At 37.7% G+C, this 21,898-nt stretch overlaps 1 long non-coding RNA gene across 1 annotated transcript; it reads right to left on the bottom strand.

The window, feature by feature from the left end:
• Positions 1 to 19,352: 19,352 nt before the first annotated feature.
• LOC130987047 (uncharacterized) lies at positions 19,353 to 20,062 on the bottom strand. The gene is made up of 2 exons (XR_009089555.1): positions 20,000 to 20,062; positions 19,353 to 19,530 (listed from the first exon to the last, which is right to left on the bottom strand). It is a non-coding gene; the product is annotated as an uncharacterized LOC130987047 (long non-coding RNA).
• Between the last annotated feature and the right edge of the window lie 1,836 nt (positions 20,063 to 21,898).

Here is a 21,898-nt window from a genome sequence, read left to right as displayed (position 1 = left end):
GACCAGATAAGTTAACACAATTGTACGTTTGTGAGATTATAAGATCTCATTGAGTACCGGTGTAGATCACCTCAGAAAGAGATCCAAAAAAAAAAAGGATTTACATCACGTTTTTGGATGAGTTACAGAAAGAGTTGGGCACAAGGATGAATTTTAGCATAGCAGACGATAGAAGATATGATAAGAACTACTATCCTTGATAGAGGAGTACATCGGGAGAATGTATTGCCACTAATTGAGTTTGCCTATAAGATGTGAGACAAAGTTTCGAGGTAGGAGACAAAGTTTTCTTGAAGGTTTCACCCTCAAAGGGGATGGATAGGTTTGGAGTTAAATGACAGCTTAGACCCAGAGTTATAAGTCCTTATGAGATTTTGCAAAAGATAGGTCCAATAGCATATAGGTTGGCTTTGCCACCTAGCTTTGGAAATGTGCATAACGTGTTTCACGTGTCACAATTGAGAGGATATATATTTTCGATCCAAACCATGTGGTTTACTAAGAAGAAATGATCTTAGAACCAGACTTGAGTTATGAAGAGAGACCTCAGATGATGCTACATCATAAAATTCGGCAATTGACTAATAAGTCGATTGCATTGGATAAGGTCCAATGGAGGTATGATAGTTAGAAAGAAGTGGAAAGAGAGCTTGATGATATGATGTGAGAGAAGTGCCCGAAACATTTACAGGAGGTACAAATTTTCGGGACGAAATTTATTTTAAGGGGGAGGGTATGTAATACCCGGGCTTTTGATGACGTGTTTAATTGCTTGAGTTTGAGTAATTAGGGTTTAGATCCCTTGTTTGATTACTTTGTAAAGAGATGAGGAGATACATGAAGTTTTCTTGTTATTTTAAAGATGTTGAGATGTTCTTTTGATGATGTGAGAATGATGTGGGATTTTATATCCGTATTTGAGTTTGAGTATTTGAATAATTCGAGATAATTATTTGAATGAGAACGGTGAACTCGGAAGTGAGATCTGAGTCCGTTAAGACGTTTTTGAAATTTTGACTTTTTGATGATGAATAGTAAAATACGGCTATTTCGTCTTTTTGTCGACTTTCAAAATCTTACGTGCACGTCGTCGAGAAATATTCTTAGTTTTTCGATACGAGTCCAATAATGAAAGTTTTTATTTTTGGACGACGAGTGAATAGTAAATCGGGATTTCTCGATAAACGAACCGAGCTCGTTTATCAGAATTTCGAGAACGAGCTTGCGTTTTCTATATTTATATGGAATTACGAGTGTAATGAAAGTGAGTAGGAGTTAAGAGGGCGAGTAACGAAGAGTATGGATTGTTAGTCGTTAAAACGAGACGAAACGAGATATTTAACGACTAACGGGTTAATATCCTAAATATCTAACCTACCCTACCCCTAACCACCCCCCTCCAACCGCCCAAACTCTCCCACTCACACATATTACACGGCTGTTGGCAGCCAACACAACACACTCACCACCTTTTCTCTTACACACACAAACACCTAAAACACACACACACTTCACGCCATTTTCATTCTAGCTTGAGCTCAAGCTTTTGAGCTCCGTTTTGAGTGCCGAGACGGGCCCCGATCATCTTTTCGATCACGTATCTAAGTAGGTAAGATCTCTACCTACGTTTTGATGGTTTTCTTTTCGATTTTCGTCGACGTCGAAAAACGTCGATTCTCGACTTTATTTTGAAACGACGTCGGATCGTCGTGAAATTTTAGTATGTTGTTCTTGGGTAGATGTTGAGCATGTTTAATGAAGGAGAGTAAGAACGGAACGAACCGTAGCTATGAAACTCATGAGGGCAGCCCCGTTTTTCGTCCGTTAGCTTGTCTTTCGATTTTTGTTTGATCGTTTTGACTTGATATTTGTGCTTAGGGGTATGCTAGGATCGATATATATTAAATTCGTATTTTTCCAAGCACGAAAATTGTATAAGTTTTTAGAGTATGATTATTTAAATTCGTGAAGTTTGGGACGTTGCATGATGAATATTATTGCGTATATGTGTTCTACGATATCACATGAGCATGCTAGATTAATTTGGGAATTTTCGAGGAATGTTAGAAACGAGAAGCATGAGGACCGAATGGTTTGATGCCCGGATGTGAATATTTGATTTTTATTTGAATGATTTGAGTTTATATATGTGTTTATATTTATTAAATATTGCACGTATAATTTACTTAGATTAATTTGAACACCGAGGTTCAAATTTGATGAAGGCCGCGAGTCATAAGGCCAGAGACGAGCGATGCTCGATTTTAAGTTGAGATATGTGGAGTATGTGAAGTCATGTAAGTGAACTAGCAGTGCATATGAGTTAATGCTATGTTAGTAAGACTATATGAATTATTTGAGTATTTATGAGATGAGCATGATTAGTAAGTTATTGAGGTTTTTGAATTGCATGAGAAATGCATATAAAATGGCTAAGTATGAGAAATTAGCACGGATTAGATTTATTAGTTTAAATGAGATAAATAAATTAGAGAAGCATGTTAATTATTAAAGTTGGAATTTAGTATTTAATTACAAAGTCCGAGATTTAATTGAGAATTATGAGCATGTTAAATTGTTAAGATATAATTTATTATTTGAGTTAATATCGATTATGTGTCTAATTGGAGTGAGTGTGAGAGTTATGATTAACGCACATAAATGTTGGTATTTGACACTCGAACAATTGGTTTCGAGTATAAATGATAGTTTACTGATAAAGAGTTTTGATGATTTTGAATTGTTGGTTTGCGTTGAAGAGATGTCAAGATGTTAAGTTTTGAGTTGAGAGACGAGTTCACGTAGTGAGATTCACGCGTTGAAATCTCGTGGCTGACATTATGTATGAGTAGGTCATGCCGAAATTTTTAGTGAAATTAGGATTTGGGCATAGTCAAAAGAGAGATGAACATTAGAGATACTAATGTTTCATAAAAGAGATTAGATTATTAATCGAGTTTTCTTTAATAACTTCTCACTGATTCTTCATAACGATGAAGGTCCTTTTGGGAAGTAACGACTTGAGGGAGAGAGTGACGTTACTCATTGATACAGAGACACAACGAGGTGGGCTTTCTTAAACACGTATATAGAGATCCCCTGCATACAGGCCTCTTATACGAAATGAAATGAATGACATGATATAATTGTTAAGTTTCGATTTTATGAAAATGATCAAATGATGAATGGTTCTTTATGAAATGAAATGAAATGAAATGAAGGAAATTATTATATGAAGGATGTTATATTGAAGTTATTGCATTGCCAAAAATTTTGATGTTTTGGTATGTTATCTATCTGCTTGAGATGAAGAATTCGGTCCTATGCTAGTGTAGATACTAGTAAGGATTTGTGTACACTGAGGTGGTCGTGAGTCATCGAGCGGGTTGGCCGATCACAGTGCTGCAGAGGGAGGCCTCCCTCTCAGTACTTGATGTTATAACAGATATGATACATACTTGATGAGAAAAGTCTGCGCAGACAACTTTGAGGAAATGAAAATGAGTTTAGCTAATACAAGGCCTTTCTACAAATTCCTTGTATTATGCATATGAAATGGCAATGACAATATTTACAGCTTTATAAGCATGAGATGAGATGAGATGTTTGGCATGTGTTCACTGAGTGCTTTTTGTACTCAGCCCTGCATATGTTTTCTAAATGTGCAGGTTGAGCTGATGTGGTGATGGTGCTGCAATGAGCGGAGTCTCCAGGGTTGTTAATAAATAGTTAACCTGTCTAGAATATGTCTTCATACATATGTCTAGCTACTTTCCGCTGCAAGATGTTGTTGATGTTATAGTATGTTATGTCATACTTTGAGTCTTAAGAGAATGGTTTCATCTGATGTACAACTTGATTAATGATATTTATTAAGTTTTTATGTTGTCTTTCATAGACTGTTTTCAATGGAGTATTAATGAGTAAAAATGACGAGTTTATATCAAGGTGAGTAAGTTTTACGGTTCCAAATGACGCCCCTTTCTTCCCCTTATTCTTTAATCCCATCCTTAGTCGTAGATCACTCGTCTTAACTATCCTTAGTTAGGGCGGGCTGCGACAGAGTGGTATCAGAGCGAAGGAAAGCTCTGAATTAGAAGTCTTGAGTTTAGTCTAGAATGAGTCACTAGACTAATAGTTATTAACAACCGTGAGCTCAGCGCACCATCACACCAGGCTCAACGAGGTATGTAAAATTTCAAAGTTTATTTGACGTTGAATTTTGAAGAGCATGATGTTGAGGTTATATGATGAGTTATGATGTTACACTTTGAAGATGCATAGTTTGAGTTTGAGGATGACAACATGATTAATAATGAGTTATTATGTTGTAAGAGTATGATGTTGATGTTACATGATGAATCATGAGAGCGTTTATATCATATGATGTTATATGATTGAGGATGCATAATTATGAGTTATAGATGTGATGTATTTGAGATGTTTTGTGATGAGAATTGTTTGAGCAGTTGTGATAAGTCACGATGATTTAGATGAAGGAATCTAATGTCATTGTTAAGAGAGATTTTCTACTAAGTAGAAGGATGAAATGAGAACTTAGAGCTAAAACTTGAGAGAATTAGCAATTGCTTTAAGTACTTGTTGGTTTGAGTTATGAGTTTGAGTTATGAGCTTGAGTATAATAGCATGATTAATGATGAGTTATTAGCATACTGCAATGAGATATTGTACGATATGTTTGAGATGTTTTGTGACGCTAGTTTTGCTCACGCAACCTGAATGGTACTTGAGAAGGTATCATGAGCCATAGTCTTTGGAGATGGCTTTGAGAGAGAATTGTTTGAGTTATCTTACTGAGTCGCGATGATTTAGATTAAGGGATCTAATATCATTGTTTAGAGAGGTTACCTACTATGTAAAGATGGGACGAGATGAGAATTTAGATGTTTTGAGCTTGAGTTTTAAGATAACAGTACTACTTAGTGGGAGTTTTGCTAAGTTATGTTTTGTTTATTTCTGTTGCTGGAGCCAAGTAAAGTTAGTTCCTAGAGTCACCTTTAAGTTCTCCTTATAGGTTGGCCAAGACTGTTGGCACTGCACGAAAGTGGACTGCTGTGAGATCGAACTCAAGGAAGATCGAATACGAGGACGAGGCGTACAGTATGTGGTACAGAGATACCCTAGCAGATTTTCAAACACATGTTCAAAGACTATGAAAGGATGAAAGCCTTATGGTTGTTACTAGATTGGATGGCATCGTGCACCTTAGTCCCCGTGCTACCAATCGAGTGGTAGGATTGAGCAAGGAAGAAAGCCTCTCAATATGATGGGACAGGTTGTCTTGAGCGCTGGACCCACAGGAGATGGGATTTGTTACAGATACCTAGATTTTTCTATGCGGATCTACTGACTGGATGCTTATTTTCTACCAGGGACTCCATAAAAGTGTAGTAGATATCGAGTCGATTCTTGAGTATCAGTTACCAAAGATGATAAAATGATAAACGATAATGAGGATGAGAAGTAGCCGAGAAGGGCTAGAGTTGATGAGGATGAGAAGTAGCCGAGAAGGGCTAGAGTTGATGAGGATGAGAAGAGAAGCCGATGTAGGCTGGAGCTAAGGATGATCTTGAGAGTATGAGTGGTACACCCTCGTTTTTGATTAGTTTCAATTACATTGCGATGTATATAACTTACTTAGGAGATACTGATACTTGAGCTTTTGATATGATGATAGATGAGCATGCGAATATAGTACCCTACTGATGTTAAATAGATGGATGTTCCCTAGTGTGCTAAAGTAGCAACTAGATGAGTTAACTGGTAGCAATTACCGTAGGAGGTCCAGACCGAGACATAGTACTATTAATGGTGTCGGTTTAGAAGGGACATTACGATAGATACTATGGTTTTTGTAGGGTTTATATAACCCCTTTATGTAAGTCCTCTATAAAGAGGCATTCTACTGATGGATATATTTGGTGGACCCGAGTGGTCTTTATGTTAGCATTTCGTGAGTGCTTATTGCCTTACAGATGAATGTTAAGGTGACCGTGAGGGTTTCCTTAGAGTTTGAGTTGTTGAGTTGAACTTGAGTTTCGAGGATGCTTAGAGCGTTGGTCGAGTTGAGTTTTTCTTTTGTGATTTCAAAATGCCTCAAAGATGTCATCAAGAGTGTGATGTGAAGGATAGGCGGGATAATACTCCGCCACCACTACCGCAACATAAGAAGAGAGTTGAAAAAAAATGTTGAGCATTCAGAACACGAGTCTAGAACATGGGACCTAAAAGATGAAGCTTTTAGCTTGCTGTTGCGAACATAAGTTTTCTTATGTATAGTATGTTGAGGGTTTCGAAGACCCAAAATTTTTCAAGTTCGGGATAGTATTTCCCGTGTGACTGGGGAGTGATTATGTTGGACCTGGCCAGTCCGCATGATCCAAATCTCAGTAGACGTGTTTTGGGTTTATAAACCCACGTGTTTCAACTTTTGGTTGAAAAGCCAGATGGGTTCTTACTCTAGGTCATTTTTGTTCGACCTGGTAGTTACTTCATTCTACCCTCTGGTCATTCATTTGAGTCTCTTGAACAATTTTGTTTGCAACAATTTGTTTTGATGTCATTCGAGGGTTGAACCCTTACAACTTTTGAGTTATCCTAGTAGATTCTTTTAATGTATAAGACTAGTGAGAGGCACGTCAGAGGACTTTAACACCTGAGCAACTGGTAAACTATACTTGAGAACAATTGAAGACTACTCTTGAGAAGTATGTACCGAGGAGTACAGTAAGCAGCGAGAGGCTGATTATCGAAGTTTGATGCAAGGAAAGAAATTGGTTGTAGAGTATAACCGAGAATTCTGTGAGCTATCACGTTCGCTCATCAGAAGATGGATATTGATGAAGAGATGTCTGAGTTTTATGTGCCGGTTTAAGGCAGGACTTTAAGGTAGTATGGGCAAGTTATTGGATGCACCAAGTAGAATCCTGTTTAATACAAGAGCCTCGCATTCTTTAATTGTTTGAAGCATGTTACCTTCAAACTCGAACCCAAACAAGCTAGTCCCGAGTTGAGAGTAATCACTCCTGTAGGATGAGCTACTACAGTTTCTCACATGATTTCTAACTTAGAGCTTGAGTTAGGATCACTAAAGATGAAAGCAAGAACCTTGCACTTAATGCCTATGTGGAACGTAGACATTATTCTAAGGATGGAATGGTTAGCAGAGAACTTTGGCCCGATTGATTGTAAGAAGAGACAGATAACTTTCCAACCACCTGGGAAGGAACATACATGTTTTCACGGCATTGATAGAAAGAAGAGAGTTCCAATCATTTCGGCACTTCAGGCGTCGAAATTGGTAAAGAAGAAAGGAGCACAAGCTTACCTAGTTTACTTGAATGATGAAGGAGAATCAAGTAAAAACTTTGAGGATGTAGCAGTGGTAAGGGAATATAGAGATGTATTTCCCGAGGTCTTACCAGGATTGCCACCAACAAGACAGTTGGAGTTCACTATCGACCTAGAACCTGGATCAGCACCAGTGTCGAAGGCACCCTATAGAATGTCGCCTAAGGAGCTACAAGAGCTGAAGATTCAGCTACAAGAACTGCTAGAGTTAGATTTTATCAGACCTAGTGTATCCCCGTGGGGAGCACCAGTCCTTTTTGTCAAAAAGAAGGATGGCACGTTGAGAATGTGCATAGATTATCGAGAGCTGAATAAATTGACACTCAAGAATAAATATCCTTTGCCGAGGATAGATGACTTGTTTGATCAATTACGAGGAGCGAGTTTTTCTTGAAAGTTGACTTGAGATCATATTACCACCAGTTCAAATTTTGACAGAAGGATATACCTAAGACAACTTTTCAAATGAGGTATGAGCACTATGAGTTCATAGTTATGCCATTCGGTTTGACGAAGGCACCAGTAGTTTTCATGGATCACATGAATCGAGTGTTCCATCAATAACTGGATAAATTTATCCTAGTTTTCATAGATGATATTTTCATCTATTCGAAGAATGAGCAGGAGCGCCAAAATATTTGAGAACGATGTTGGAAACGCTAAGAGTTGAGAAGTTTTTTTGCCAAATTCACCAAGTGCGAGTTTTGGTTGAACGAAGTAACTTTTCTAGGACATATTGTATCATCCGAAGGAATTAAAGTTGACCACCCTGCCAAGGTATAAGCTGTACATGAGTGGAGATCACCAACTACGCCTAACGAGATTCGCAGCTTTTTAGGCTTAGCAGGATACTATCAGAGGTTTATTGAAGGATTTTCCACGATAACAAGACCGATGACCCAATTACTTAGAAAGGAAGCTAAGTACAATTGGAAAGAGGAGTGTGAAGAGAGTTTTTAAGAGTTTAAAAGGAGATTGACTACAGCACCAGTGCTGCTAGTCCCGGAAATGGATAAAGAGTATACCATCTACACAGATGCGTCAAGGAATGGGCTAGGATGTGTTTTGATGCAAGAAGGAAGAGTTATAGTCTATCCATCACGGCAACTTAGACCCCACGAGATAAATTATCCAACGCATGATTTAGAGCTTGCAGCCGTTGTGCATGCCCTGAAAATTTGGAGACATCATCTCTACGGAGTTAGATGTGAGATTTTCACGGACCACAAAACTTTGAAATACTTTTTCGAGCATAAGGATATTAACATGAGGCAAAGGAGATGGCTCGAATTAGTAAAGGATGTTGACTGCGACATTAATTATCACCCCGTCAAGGCCAATGTAGAAGCCGATGCATTGAGCCGAAAGGTCTCGTCAAAGTTAGGATGTCTTCTCATGAGAGAGGATGAGCTTATAAAGGACTTTGACAAGATGAGGATGGAGATGATAAAACCACCAGGGACGATAGCGAGTATTGTTGCGACGATGCCTAGTTTGAGGAAAATGGTGATTGAAGCACAAGGAAAGATGAGACAATGAACAAGTTACGAGAAACGATAAGAGCAGGAGATCTCAAGAGTTACTAAAAAGCATCACACAATGCTATCTTATTTGAGGGGAGAATATGCATTCCCCGCGATGATGAACTTAAGAATACGATAATAAGTGAGACTCATGACACGCCTTACACCTCCCACCCAGGAGGCACAAAGATGTATCAGGTTGTGAAAAAGAGATTTTTGTGGGACGGAATGAAACGAGATATAGCTTCGTTTGTAGAGCGATGCTTAGCTTGTCAACAAGTGAAAGCATTACACCAACGACCCTATGGGAAGTTAAAACCGTTGGAGATTCCCGAGTGGAAATGGGATCACATAGCGATGGATTTTGTGATAGCTTTACCGAAAAGTCAAAGAGGAAATACAGCAATTTGGGTGATTGTAGATCGACTAACAAAATCTGCACATTTCATACTGATCCTAATCGCGTATGGACCAGATAAGTTAACACAATTGTACGTTTGTGAGATTATAAGATCTCATTGAGTACCGGTGTAGATCACCTCAGAAAGAGATCCAAAAAAAAAAAGGATTTACATCACGTTTTTGGATGAGTTACAGAAAGAGTTGGGCACAAGGATGAATTTTAGCATAGCAGACGATAGAAGATATGATAAGAACTACTATCCTTGATAGAGGAGTACATCGGGAGAATGTATTGCCACTAATTGAGTTTGCCTATAAGATGTGAGACAAAGTTTCGAGGTAGGAGACAAAGTTTTCTTGAAGGTTTCACCCTCAAAGGGGATGGATAGGTTTGGAGTTAAATGACAGCTTAGACCCAGAGTTATAAGTCCTTATGAGATTTTGCAAAAGATAGGTCCAATAGCATATAGGTTGGCTTTGCCACCTAGCTTTGGAAATGTGCATAACGTGTTTCACGTGTCACAATTGAGAGGATATATATTTTCGATCCAAACCATGTGGTTTACTAAGAAGAAATGATCTTAGAACCAGACTTGAGTTATGAAGAGAGACCTCAGATGATGCTACATCATAAAATTCGGCAATTGACTAATAAGTCGATTGCATTGGATAAGGTCCAATGGAGGTATGATAGTTAGAAAGAAGTGGAAAGAGAGCTTGATGATATGATGTGAGAGAAGTGCCCGAAACATTTACAGGAGGTACAAATTTTGGGACGAAATTTATTTTAAGGGGGAGGGTATGTAATACCCGGGCTTTTGATGACGTGTTTAATTGCTTGAGTTTGAGTAATTAGGGTTTAGATCCCTTGTTTGATTACTTTGTAAAGAGATGAGGAGATACATGAAGTTTTCTTGTTATTTTAAAGATGTTGAGATGTTCTTTTGATGATGTGAGAATGATGTGGGATTTTATATCCGTATTTGAGTTTGAGTATTTGAATAATTCGAGATAATTATTTGAATGAGAACGGTGAACTCGGAAGTGAGATCTGAGTCCGTTAAGACGTTTTTGAAAATTTTGACTTTTTGATGATGAATAGTAAAATACGGCTATTTCGTCTTTTTGTCGACTTTCAAAATCTTACGTGCACGTCGTCGAGAAATATTCTTAGTTTTTCGATACGAGTCCAATAATGAAAGTTTTTATTTTTGGACGACGAGTGAATAGTAAACCGGGATTTCTCGATAAACGAACCGAGCTCGTTTATCAGAATTTCGAGATCGAGCTTGCGTTTTCTATATTTATATGGAATTACGAGTGTAATGAAAGTGAGTAGGAGTTAAGAGGGCGAGTAACGAAGAGTATGGGTTGTTAGTCGTTAAAACGAGACGAAACGAGATATTTAACGACTAACGGGTTAATATCCTAAATATCTAACCTACCCTACCCCTAACCACCCCCCCCAACCGCCCAAACTCTCCCACTCACACATATTACACGGCTGTTGGCAGCCAACACAACACACTCACCACCTTTTCTCTTACACACACAAACACCTAAAACACACACACACTTCACGCCATTTTCATTCTAGCTTGAGCTCAAGCTTTTGAGCTCCGTTTTGAGTGCCGAGACGGGCCCCGATCATCTTTTCGATCACGTATCTAAGTAGGTAAGATCTCTACCTACGTTTTGATGGTTTTCTTTTCGATTTTCGTCGACGTCGAAAAACGTCGATTCTCGACTTTATTTTGAAACGACGTCGGATCGTCGTGAAATTTTAGTATGTTGTTCTTGGGTAGATGTTGAGCATGTTTAATGAAGAGAGTAAGAACGGAATGAACCGTAGCTATGAAACTCATGAGGGCAGCCCCGTTTTTCGTCCGTTAGCTTGTCTTTCGATTTTTATTTGATCGTTTTGACTTGATATTTGTGCTTAGGGGTATGCTAGGATCGATATATATTAAATTCGTATTTTTCCAAGCACGAAAATTGTATAAGTTTTTAGAGTATGATTATATAAATTCGTGAAGTTTGGGACGTTGCATGATGAATATTATTGCGTATATGTGTTCTACGATATCACATGAGCATGCTAGATTAATTTGGGAATTTTCGAGGAATGTTAGAAACGAGAAGCATGAGGACCGAATGGTTTGATGCCCGGATGTGAATATTTGATTTTTATTTGAATGATTTGAGTTTATATATGTGTTTATATTTATTAAATATTGCACGTATAATTTATTTAGATTAATTTGAACACTGAGGTTCAAATTTGATGAAGGCCGCGAGTCATAAGGCCAGAGACGAGCGATGCTCGATTTTAAGTTGAGATATGTGGAGTATGTGAAGTCATGTAAGTGAACTAGCAGTGCATATGAGTTAATGCTATGTTAGTAAGACTATATGAATTATTTGAGTATTTATGAGATGAGCATGATTAGTAAGTTATTGAGGTTTTTGAATTGCATGAGAAATGCATATAAAATGGCTAAGTATGAGAAATTAGCACGGATTAGATTTATTAGTTTAAATGAGATAAATAAATTAGAGAAGCATGTTAATTTATTAAAGTTGGAATTTAGTATTTAATTACAAAGTCCGAGATTTAATTGAGAATTATGAGCATGTTAAATTGTTAAGATATAATTTATTATTTGAGTTAATATCGATTATGTGTCTATTTGGAGTGAGTGTGAGAGTTATGATTAACGCACATAAATGTTGGTATCTGACACTCGAACAATTGGTTTCGAGTATAAATGATAGTTTACTGATAAAGAGTTTTGATGATTTTGAATTGTTGGTTTGCGTTGAAGAGATGTCAAGATGTTAAGTTTTGAGTTGAGAGACGAGTTCACGTAGTGAGATTCACGCGTTGAAATCTCGTGGCTGACATTATGTATGAGTAGGTCATGCCGAAATTTTTAGTGAAATTAGGATTTGGGCATAGTCAAAAGAGAGATGAACATTAGAGATACTAATGTTTCATAAAAGAGATTAGATTATTAATCGAGTTTTCTTTAATAACTTCTCACTGATTCTTCATAACGATGAAGGTCCTTTTGGGAAGTAACGACTTGAGGGAGAGAGTGACGTTACTCATTGATACAGAGACACAACGAGGTGGGCTTTCTTAAACACGTATATAGAGATCCCCTGCATACAGGCCTCTTATACGAAATGAAATGAATGACATGATATAATTGTTAAGTTTCGATTTTATGAAAATGATCAAATGATGAATGGTTCTTTATGAAATGAAATGAAATGAAATGAAGGAAATTATTATATGAAGGATGTTATATTGAAGTTATTGCATTGCCAAAAATTTTGATGTTTTGGTATGTTATCTACCTGCTTGAGATGAAGAATTCGGTCCTATGCTAGTGTAGATACTAGTAAGGATTTGTGTACACTGAGGTGGTCGTGAGTCATCGAGCGGGTTGGCCGATCACAGTGCTGCAGAGGGAGGCCTCCCTCTCAGTACTTGATGTTATAACAGATATGATACATACTTGATGAGAAAAGTCTGCGCAGACAACTTTGAGGAAATGAAAATGAGTTTAGCTAATACAAGACCTTTCTACAAATTCCTTGTATTATGCATATGAAATGGCAATGACAATATTTACAGCTTTATAAGCATGAGATGAGATGAGATGTTTGGCATGTGTTCACTGAGTGCTTTTTGTACTCAGCCCTGCATATGTTTTCTAAATGTGCAGGTTGAGCTGATGTGGTGATGGTGCTGCAATGAGCGGAGTCTCCAGGGTTGTTAATAAATAGTTAACCTGTCTAGAATATGTCTTCATACATATGTCTAGCTACTTTCCGCTGCAAGATGTTGTTGATGTTATAGTATGTTATGTCATACTTTGAGTCTTAAGAGAATGGTTTCATCTGATGTACAACTTGATTAATGATATTTATTAAGTTTTTATGTTGTCTTTCATAGACTGTTTTCAATGGAGTATTAATGAGTAAAAATGACGAGTTATATCAAGGTGAGTAAGTTTTACGGTTCCAAATGACGCCCCTTTCTTCCCCTTATTCTTTAATCCCATCCTTAGTCGTAGATCACTCGTCTTAACTATCCTTAGTTAGGGCGGGCTGCGACATCCTAAGACTCTTCTTTCACCCACTTCATCCCAATAAAGAGGAGATCGACACTTCCTCCCATACAGAGCTTCGTATGGTGCCATGTTGATCGTTGCTTGAAAACTATTATTATAAGCAAACTCAATAAGGGGTAGAGCTTGTTCCCATTGCGTGCTTTGATCCAATACAATGGTTCTGACCATATTTTCTAAAGTTTGAATGGTCCTTTCAGATTGCCCATTAGTTTGGGGATGAAAAGCTGTACTGAAATTCAGCTTGGTGCCCAATTCTTTCTGTAGACTCATCCAAAATCGTGAGGTAAACTTAGAATCTCGGTCCGACGTAATAGTTATTGGTATTCCATGTAATCGTACTATTTCTCGGACATACAATTGGGCTAATTTGTCAGAGCCATAAGTAATGGGGATTGGAATAAAATGAGCACTCTTCGTAAGTCGGTCTACGATTACCCAAATTGCCGTATTTCCTCTTTTGGACTTTGGCAGACCGGTTACAAAATCCATTGTTATATGCTCCCATTTCCATTCCGGAACTTCCAACGGTTGTAACTTCCCATAAGGTCGTTGGTGTAACGCCTTTACCTGTTGACAAGCCAAGCATCGTTCAACAAAAGAAGCTATGTCTCGTTTCATTCCTTCCCACCAGAATTTCCGTTTAAGATCTTGATACATTTTGGTGCTTCCTGGGTGAGCAGTATATGGCGTTTTATGAGCTTCACTCATAATTTTGTCCTTTAAGCTTTTATCATTCGGAACAACAAGTCTTCCCTCGAACAAAATTACATTGTCTACTGCTTCTTTATATCCACTAACTTGTTCTGTTCGGATTTTGAGTCGTAACCCTTCTAACTTCTCATTATTTCTCTGCGCATTGGCCACCCTGGTTCTCATATCAGGAGTTATTGTCAAGGTTGCCATCATACCCTCCATAGTTTGCGGCGGCAAAATCACTTCTAGCTTCAATTTTTCAAAATCCTTGATGAGTTCTTCTCTTTGTGTGAGGAGAAATCCTAGCTTGGATTGGCTCTTTCTACTTAAAGCATCAGCTACTACATTAGCTTTTCCTGGATGATAATTGATTCCACAGTCGTAGTCTTTGACCAATTCAAGCCATCGTCTTTGTCTCATATTCAGATCCTTCTGCTCAAAGAAATATTTGAGACTTTTGTGATCTGTATAGATTTCGCACCTAGCCCCATAGAGATGGTGTCTCCAAATTTTAAGTGCATGGACTACAACTGCTAGTTCTAGGTCGTGTGTTGGATAATTCAATTCATGTGGTCGTAGTTGTCGTGATGCATAGGCAATGACTTTGCCGTTCTGCATCAACACACAACCTAGTCCAATCTTTGAAGCATCAGTGTAAATTGCATACTCTTTATCAGCTTCTGGCACTGCCAACACTGGGGCTGTAGTTAACTTATTCTTGAGTTCTTGGAAGCTCTCTTCACATTCCTCCGTCCATATAAATTTGGTATTCTTCTTGAGTAATTGGGTCATCGGCCGTGCTATCTTAGAGAATCCTTCAATAAACCTTCGATAGTACCCAGCGAGACCTAAGAAACTGCGAATTTCGTTAGCTGTAGTGGGTGATTTCCACTCTTGCACAACTTGTACTTTTGCAGGGTCAACCTTAATTCCTTCCGATGAGACAATATGCCCCAAGAAATTTACTTCTCTCAACCAAAATTCGCATTTGCTGAACTTAGCATAAAGTTTTTCAGCTCTTAATTTCTCTAATACAGTCTTGAGATGTTCTTCATGTTCTTCTTCACTCTTTGAGTAGATAAGAATATCGTCTATGAAGACCAATACAAACTTATCCAAATATGTGTGAAACACACGGTTCATAAGGTCCATGAACACTGCTGGGGCATTGGTTAACCCAAAAGGCATTACTACGAATTCATAGTGCCCATACCTTGTTCGACAAGCAGTTTTAGGGACATCGTCTCGTCGTATCTTCAATTGGTGATATCCAGATCTCAAATCCATTTTTGAAAAGACACTTGCTCCTTTAAGCTGATCAAACAAGTCGTCTATTCTTGGCAGAGGGTATTTGTTCTTTAACGTGAGTTTATTTAACTCACGGTAATCGATACACATCCTCAATGTACCGTCCTTTTTCTTGACAAACAGGACTGGTGCTCCCCACGGAGACACGCTTGGTCGAATAAATCCTAGATCAAGAAGTTCTTGCAGTTGAATTTTTAATTCCTGCAATTCTTTCGGAGCCATTCTGTACGGTGCTTTGGATATTGGAGCAGCGCCAGGTTCGAGATCAATAGTAAATTCCACTTGTCTATCCGGTGGCAAACCCGACAAAGCTTCTGGAAAAACGTCGTTATACTCCCGCACTACTGGTACATCACCAATGCTTATTTCTGATTTTACTTCTTTATTCAAATAGACCAAGTATTCTACATTCTCCCTATCCCGCAACAACTTCACGGTTTGCATTGCTGATAATACAACAGGTGTTTTCCTCTTTTGCCTTTCCATGCCGTAGAAGCAAGTAGGTTCTTTTCCTGGTGGTTGAAAACAAATTTCCCTCATTTCGCATCGAATCGTCGCATAATTTTCCGTCAACCAATCCATTCCAAGAATAATGTCCACGTCCCACATCGGCATTAAATGCAAACATTTAGCTGTCATCTTAAGGGGACCTAACTCAAAGTCTAAGTTAGGACAAGTGTGCTTAGTTGTGATACCCTTGCCTAGAGGAGTCATTACCCCCATTTTATTTTTATCTTGTTCTACATTAAGCTCAAAGGTATCTACGCAGGCATATGATATGAATGAATGCGAGGCACCAGTATCAAATAACACGATGATAGGCACACCCTTTAATTGACCCATACCTGCCAAATTACCTTGGTTCTTCTCAAAAGGTTTCTGCTCTAGGGCAAAAATCCGTTGGTGTTGTTGTTGATTCAACGGCTGCTTCTGTGGTGGTTGTTGTTGCTGCTGCTGCTGCTGTTGTTGTCGCTGCTGTTGCTGTGGTTGATGTTGTTGTTGTGGCGGTGGAAAGTTTCCCTCCATAGCCTTTAGATTTGGAGTTGGGTTGGTGTACGGTCTTCCCCCTCTATTACCTCGTTGCTTATTTGGGCATTGGTTCGAGAAATGCCCCGCTTGTCCACATGTATAGCAGCTGTTACTACCAGCCTTACAAATTCCAGTATGCATTTTATTGCATTTGAAACATGGTGGAATTCCCTGTTGTCCCAGAGGTGGTTTGACATTTGCAAAGAATTGTTGCTGACCCGGTCCTTGCCATATCCTCTTGTTGGGCTGATTTTGATATTCCCACTTTCTTTTTCCTTTCTGAGTTGAATTTTGATTAGCAAAAGGTGGATTCATAGGCGCTCGTGGCTTTGCCTGGTACTGAGGTGGCTCTGGTGCTTGAGGTGTCTTCTCGGGCTGCATAGCTAGTTCCATGTCAAGTGCCCTATTCAGAGCTTCAGCATAAGTTAAAGTATCTTGACTTGCCAATATCACTCGGATATCTTGTCTCAGTCCAGCACAGAAAAGCTCAGACATCTTTTGATCTGTGTCTACTTTATATGGAGCATAACGAGCTAAGTCGCAGAATTCACGGTCATACTCTGCAACAGTCTTCTTCCCTTGCTTCAAATTAGTAAATTCCATTTCCTTTTGCTTACGATAACTCCGGGGAACGTATTTGTCAACAAGAGCAGTTTTGAATTGCTCCCAAGTTAAATTCTCAATTTGTTCCGGAGTGTAGGTCTTTTGCCTAGCCTCCCACCAGTAGTCGGCTGAGCCTTTTAGTTGAAACGATGTGCATAAAAGACGTTCTTGATCATTACACCTTAGGAAATGAAAGATTTGCTCCATAGATCGGATCCATTCTTCAGCTTCTACCGGATTTCCTGTCCCACTAAAAGTAGGTGGGTTCTGACGAAGAAAAAGTTCTTCTATTCTCCTTTCAGGTGGTGGAGATGGAGGTGGTGTAGGTTCCTGATCATATACACCAGCTAGTTCTCGATTTCTTCTTTTAGGCGGCATTCTATTATCAATACATAAAGTCTATATTAAATACATCATCATTGCAAAATAACTCATACTTAAGCAATTGTATTTAACTCATCATACTCAACAAATAGTAACTCATGAAATGTGCTAAATGACCGCGTAGGTCATCATCATATATCATCAGGTAAAAGCTGCCTCCTCAGAGGACTTTTACAAAATAGCAGGGATATGTACAACAAAAATCCCTAGTACTAATCCTGATGTTCTACTATATAAACATCACAACTAGTACTATGCCACGGTGCGATCTACTAGACTCCGCATCCGTATCATCAAAACACATATATACATCTACACACCACACATTGCTATATACATCTATGTACATACATAAAGTTACTACACCTCCTATCTAACCATCATCAAAGAGTAGCTAACATCTGCTCATGCTGCACTGGACTTGCTAGGCTCCGTCTCTGTCTCGCCCTCATGTTGTGGAACCTCGTGAACTCTCACACCCTTACCTGCAGAATCCTTCCTCAAGCACACACGTATCGTCTGACTGTGTGTCTCTGCCTCGTGTGTATCATCTGAGTCGACTACCACATCCGCTTGATTTAGATCTATCGGTTCTCGGCGTATGGTTCCAACAGTTGGCTGCATTCCAGGAGAATCCACATGATCTCGAGGTACACCAGGCGGTCTGGAAGGTCCAGCTTCAAACTCGTCGCGGGTGCGGGTTCCAAGGATGGTACAGTCGGACGTGAGTGTTTGTTGAGAAGTTGTCTCACTACCAGAGGAAACCACTATGTAAATCGGTGTAGGAGAACGAAGTAGAGCAGTTATCTCGTCATCAGTATCAGACTCAAGGAGTGGGGCCACCTGAACTGGCTCGGGCGGCACATACGGGGTAGGGTCATCTCGTGGTAGGAAATCAGCAATGCCTCCTCCAGCTTGGATGTAGTCTCCTGGTAGCGTGTATGGTCCATAAGGAGCTGCCCCATAACGGTAATACTGATGACTAACCGCTGCTACGAAACTTGGAAAATCTACATACAGGTCGTACTCTTCACCGTAATGGTATAAGTAGTCTGAGGCAATGGAGGTCGCCCAACCCTTCCAGTCGGATGGAAGTAGAGTCAACAGTCGAATAATGCCATCATACGAGGAGATCCCATACATGCTAGCTGCTAACCAGTGCTCATGGAAGTGGGCAAGAAATTCCCCCAATGTGTCTCTCCAGCACATGCCATAGTGAAAGTGCTCCCAGCGAATCTCATCCCGTGTCGCTCTAGCACTAACTCTCTTCCTCGCGGTACGTAGGGTACAAGCCATCCTGCCCAATATAACCTTTACAACTTAGCTTAACATAATACTCATAAAAACTAACTCCTAATAAATCTCCCAAATAATGAAATAGTTCACTCAAATAACACATACTTAAATAATTAAATACTCATCTAAATCACTTACAAAATCATAAAAAGTTAAAAAAAAAAACAATAATCCAAAATTAATCTCATAAATATATCCATCACTTCATTCATCAGAATCTCAAACTCTTTAAATCACATCAAAATAATTTTTTTTTTGAAATGGAAATAATTTAAACTCATACCTGATTAAGCTGGATGAGATGGTGTGCTGAGCATTCATCATTAATATTCTAGTAGTCTAGAGATACAATCTAGACTAAACTCAAAATAATTTAGGCTCAGAGCAAAGGGCCTGCTCTGATACCACTTTGTCGCAGCCCGGCCTAGGAGAAAGATAGCTAGACCAGGTATCGTACGACTAGGGTGGAGAACGAGAGATGAAAAGTAATTGAAAGAAAACTAAGACAAACGTATAATTAACTTACATACATAGCCATCAAACTTTAACAAAAGAAGTTTAGACCAAATAAATATCATAACCAAGACTTATCAAACTCATATACAGGTTAAGTTTTTAAAACATTCTACAACACGCCAAAAGTGATAAGAGAAATAAAGTGTTGCAGCGGAGTACATCATGGGACATTATGTATGAAGACACAACATCCTGAGCCTATTACTATTTACATAAACAAAAAGCTCCAGCTCAGCACACTTCCATCTTCATCCAAACTTAACCTGCACATTTAAAAAGATATGCAGGGCTGAGTACCACAAGCACTCAGTGAACATATGCCGAAAATATTTAAAACTCTGCATGATAATGCTATATATTGAACTTGCCACTTTAAGCAATACACAAGGGATTTTCTGAAGCAACCTGTGTTTGCTAAACTGTTTTTACATTGTATTTGAAAGTGTCTGCGCAGACTAAGTTCTCATGTAAGTATGTACCATATCTACTAGTCTCAATAAACACGTTGAGAAGTAGGCCTCCTTCCCAAACGTAACGACAAGCTAACTCACGGTTAACCGTCACTCTGTGTACACAAATCCTGACTCGCTCAGGACCCGAATTCGTTCTTCTATGTAGATGGTATCATACAAATCTTAAACATTGGCAAGTCAACAATTTGAAAATAAATGCATACACTTAAACTTTATATAGTAAAGTATGCATCATTGTTTCTTGAGTTAGTAAGCCCACCTGATGTATCTCCTTTACTCACTTTGTACCCTAGTGTCACGCTCGTTCCTAGCTGGAACCTTTAAATAGATAAAAATTTGTAAGAAAAATAAGTAAGGAAAATTTATATATGTCTAATATTGTAATAATAACTCATCTTTGCTATTCCCTTATTATCCTAACATTTCCTCACATCACGTCATCAATAAACTAAAATCATTTTTCTGAATTCAATAAGGAAAGATAAAAGAATGAGTTAAAAATGTTCATCAACTCTCAATAAACATATGCATATATAGTTTAATAAACTAATATTTTTAATCATCTCAATCTCTTTAAAAGAAACCTTAATGAGCTAAAATTAAACCCCACCAATGCTACTACTCTCAACTACATGCATACACATAGCAACTTTATCACTTCCCTCTCTTTATACAACAAAGCTTCATAAAAGAATTGGGTAGTAGGGCTGTTCTAATCTCCATAATTAATAAAATCACATCATAATATACATATCTCCATCAAACAATAGCATATAAACCTTCTCAATTCAAAAGCCCCAACTTCCCCTAAACTAACAAAATCAATCTCACAACCCTAGAGTGCAAACTCATAATATACTCATATATAACATAATTCTAGATCAAGAGCACATATATAAACTCATTTATTCAAGAACATAATCAGAATTTTCGAACTCAAACCTAGGGTTTACACTACCTTGAGAAAAATCCAAAATCAAGTAAAAATCTTCATAATTAACTACCATAATCATGCTTAGGAATATCAAAAACATAATATATATCAATATTGAAGTCATATTTCAACTCTAGAATATAATCCCCAAATTTTCAAAAAACCCTAGAATCCAAAATATAATTTTCTTCATGCTATACTTGTAGGAAAACAGAGAATCGAAGAAATTCACCTTTATATTACAAGGTATTGCAGCTACTACTTGGATTCTCTGCGAAATTAAACTTGGAAGAGGAAAAAAGGTGGTTCTCTTCTTGGGGAAGAAAATCGGCAGTGTGGGTGTAGAGCAAGGGAATGAGATTTCTAAATTCTAATACCTATATTTAGCTATGCTCTTTTTTTGGAATTTGTGCATTAAAAACAAATCTTATAAAACCCATTTGATCCAATTGAATTAAAAACCCAATTGGTGGCCACTATACTCGGCCCATTTGGAAATCAAGCAAGATATTAACATATATATATATATAATCTTAATTTAGTAGATAACATAAAAACATCAATTTATAATTAAAAGAAATTCTTCTAGAAATACACTTAAATAAATATTTTCCAATTACAAAATTTTAACAAAGCTATCTATCAACAACTATTCACTTTCACAAAAATAAAATAAAATATTCTCATATTATTCACACTATTGATTTAGTAATAAATCTTAATTACTAAATGTAATACCCCGAACCTTTTTAATTTATTTATAATTTAATTACAATATATTAGAGATGTTTATGCGTAAATTAATTATTTTATGACTTCATTAAAACTAACGGATTTGATTTTTAAATGTTTTACAGGTTGTCCGACTTAGAGCAAGGATCCGCCCTAGCAAAATTAAAATTTACTTATAAATAAATCTTAAAGAATAAGATTAATAAAATAAAATACAAGAAAACTCTAGAATATGTTAGATATTAATATGTAAATTGTTTATAGTAAAAGTATAAATAAATGGAATATTCTAGAATTGATTTAATAATTAATATCTAAGATTTTTTCTTAAACAATAATAAATAATTTAAATATCTAGATTATTTTAATTGTAATAGATGCATATAAATACAAAAGGGAATTAAACATTCTTACTAAAAAAGAAAAAGATTGCAGAAACTATCTCTCTCTTCTCGATCGCTCACCTCCATCTTCTCTGCGTTCACCACTTTT

This window comes from Salvia miltiorrhiza, chromosome 5 (assembly GCF_028751815.1).
Source record: "Salvia miltiorrhiza cultivar Shanhuang (shh) chromosome 5, IMPLAD_Smil_shh, whole genome shotgun sequence".
NCBI lineage: Eukaryota > Viridiplantae > Streptophyta > Magnoliopsida > Lamiales > Lamiaceae > Salvia > Salvia miltiorrhiza.
The sequence above is the reverse complement of the archived record's forward strand: the minus strand, read 5'-3'. Positions and strand labels throughout refer to the sequence as shown.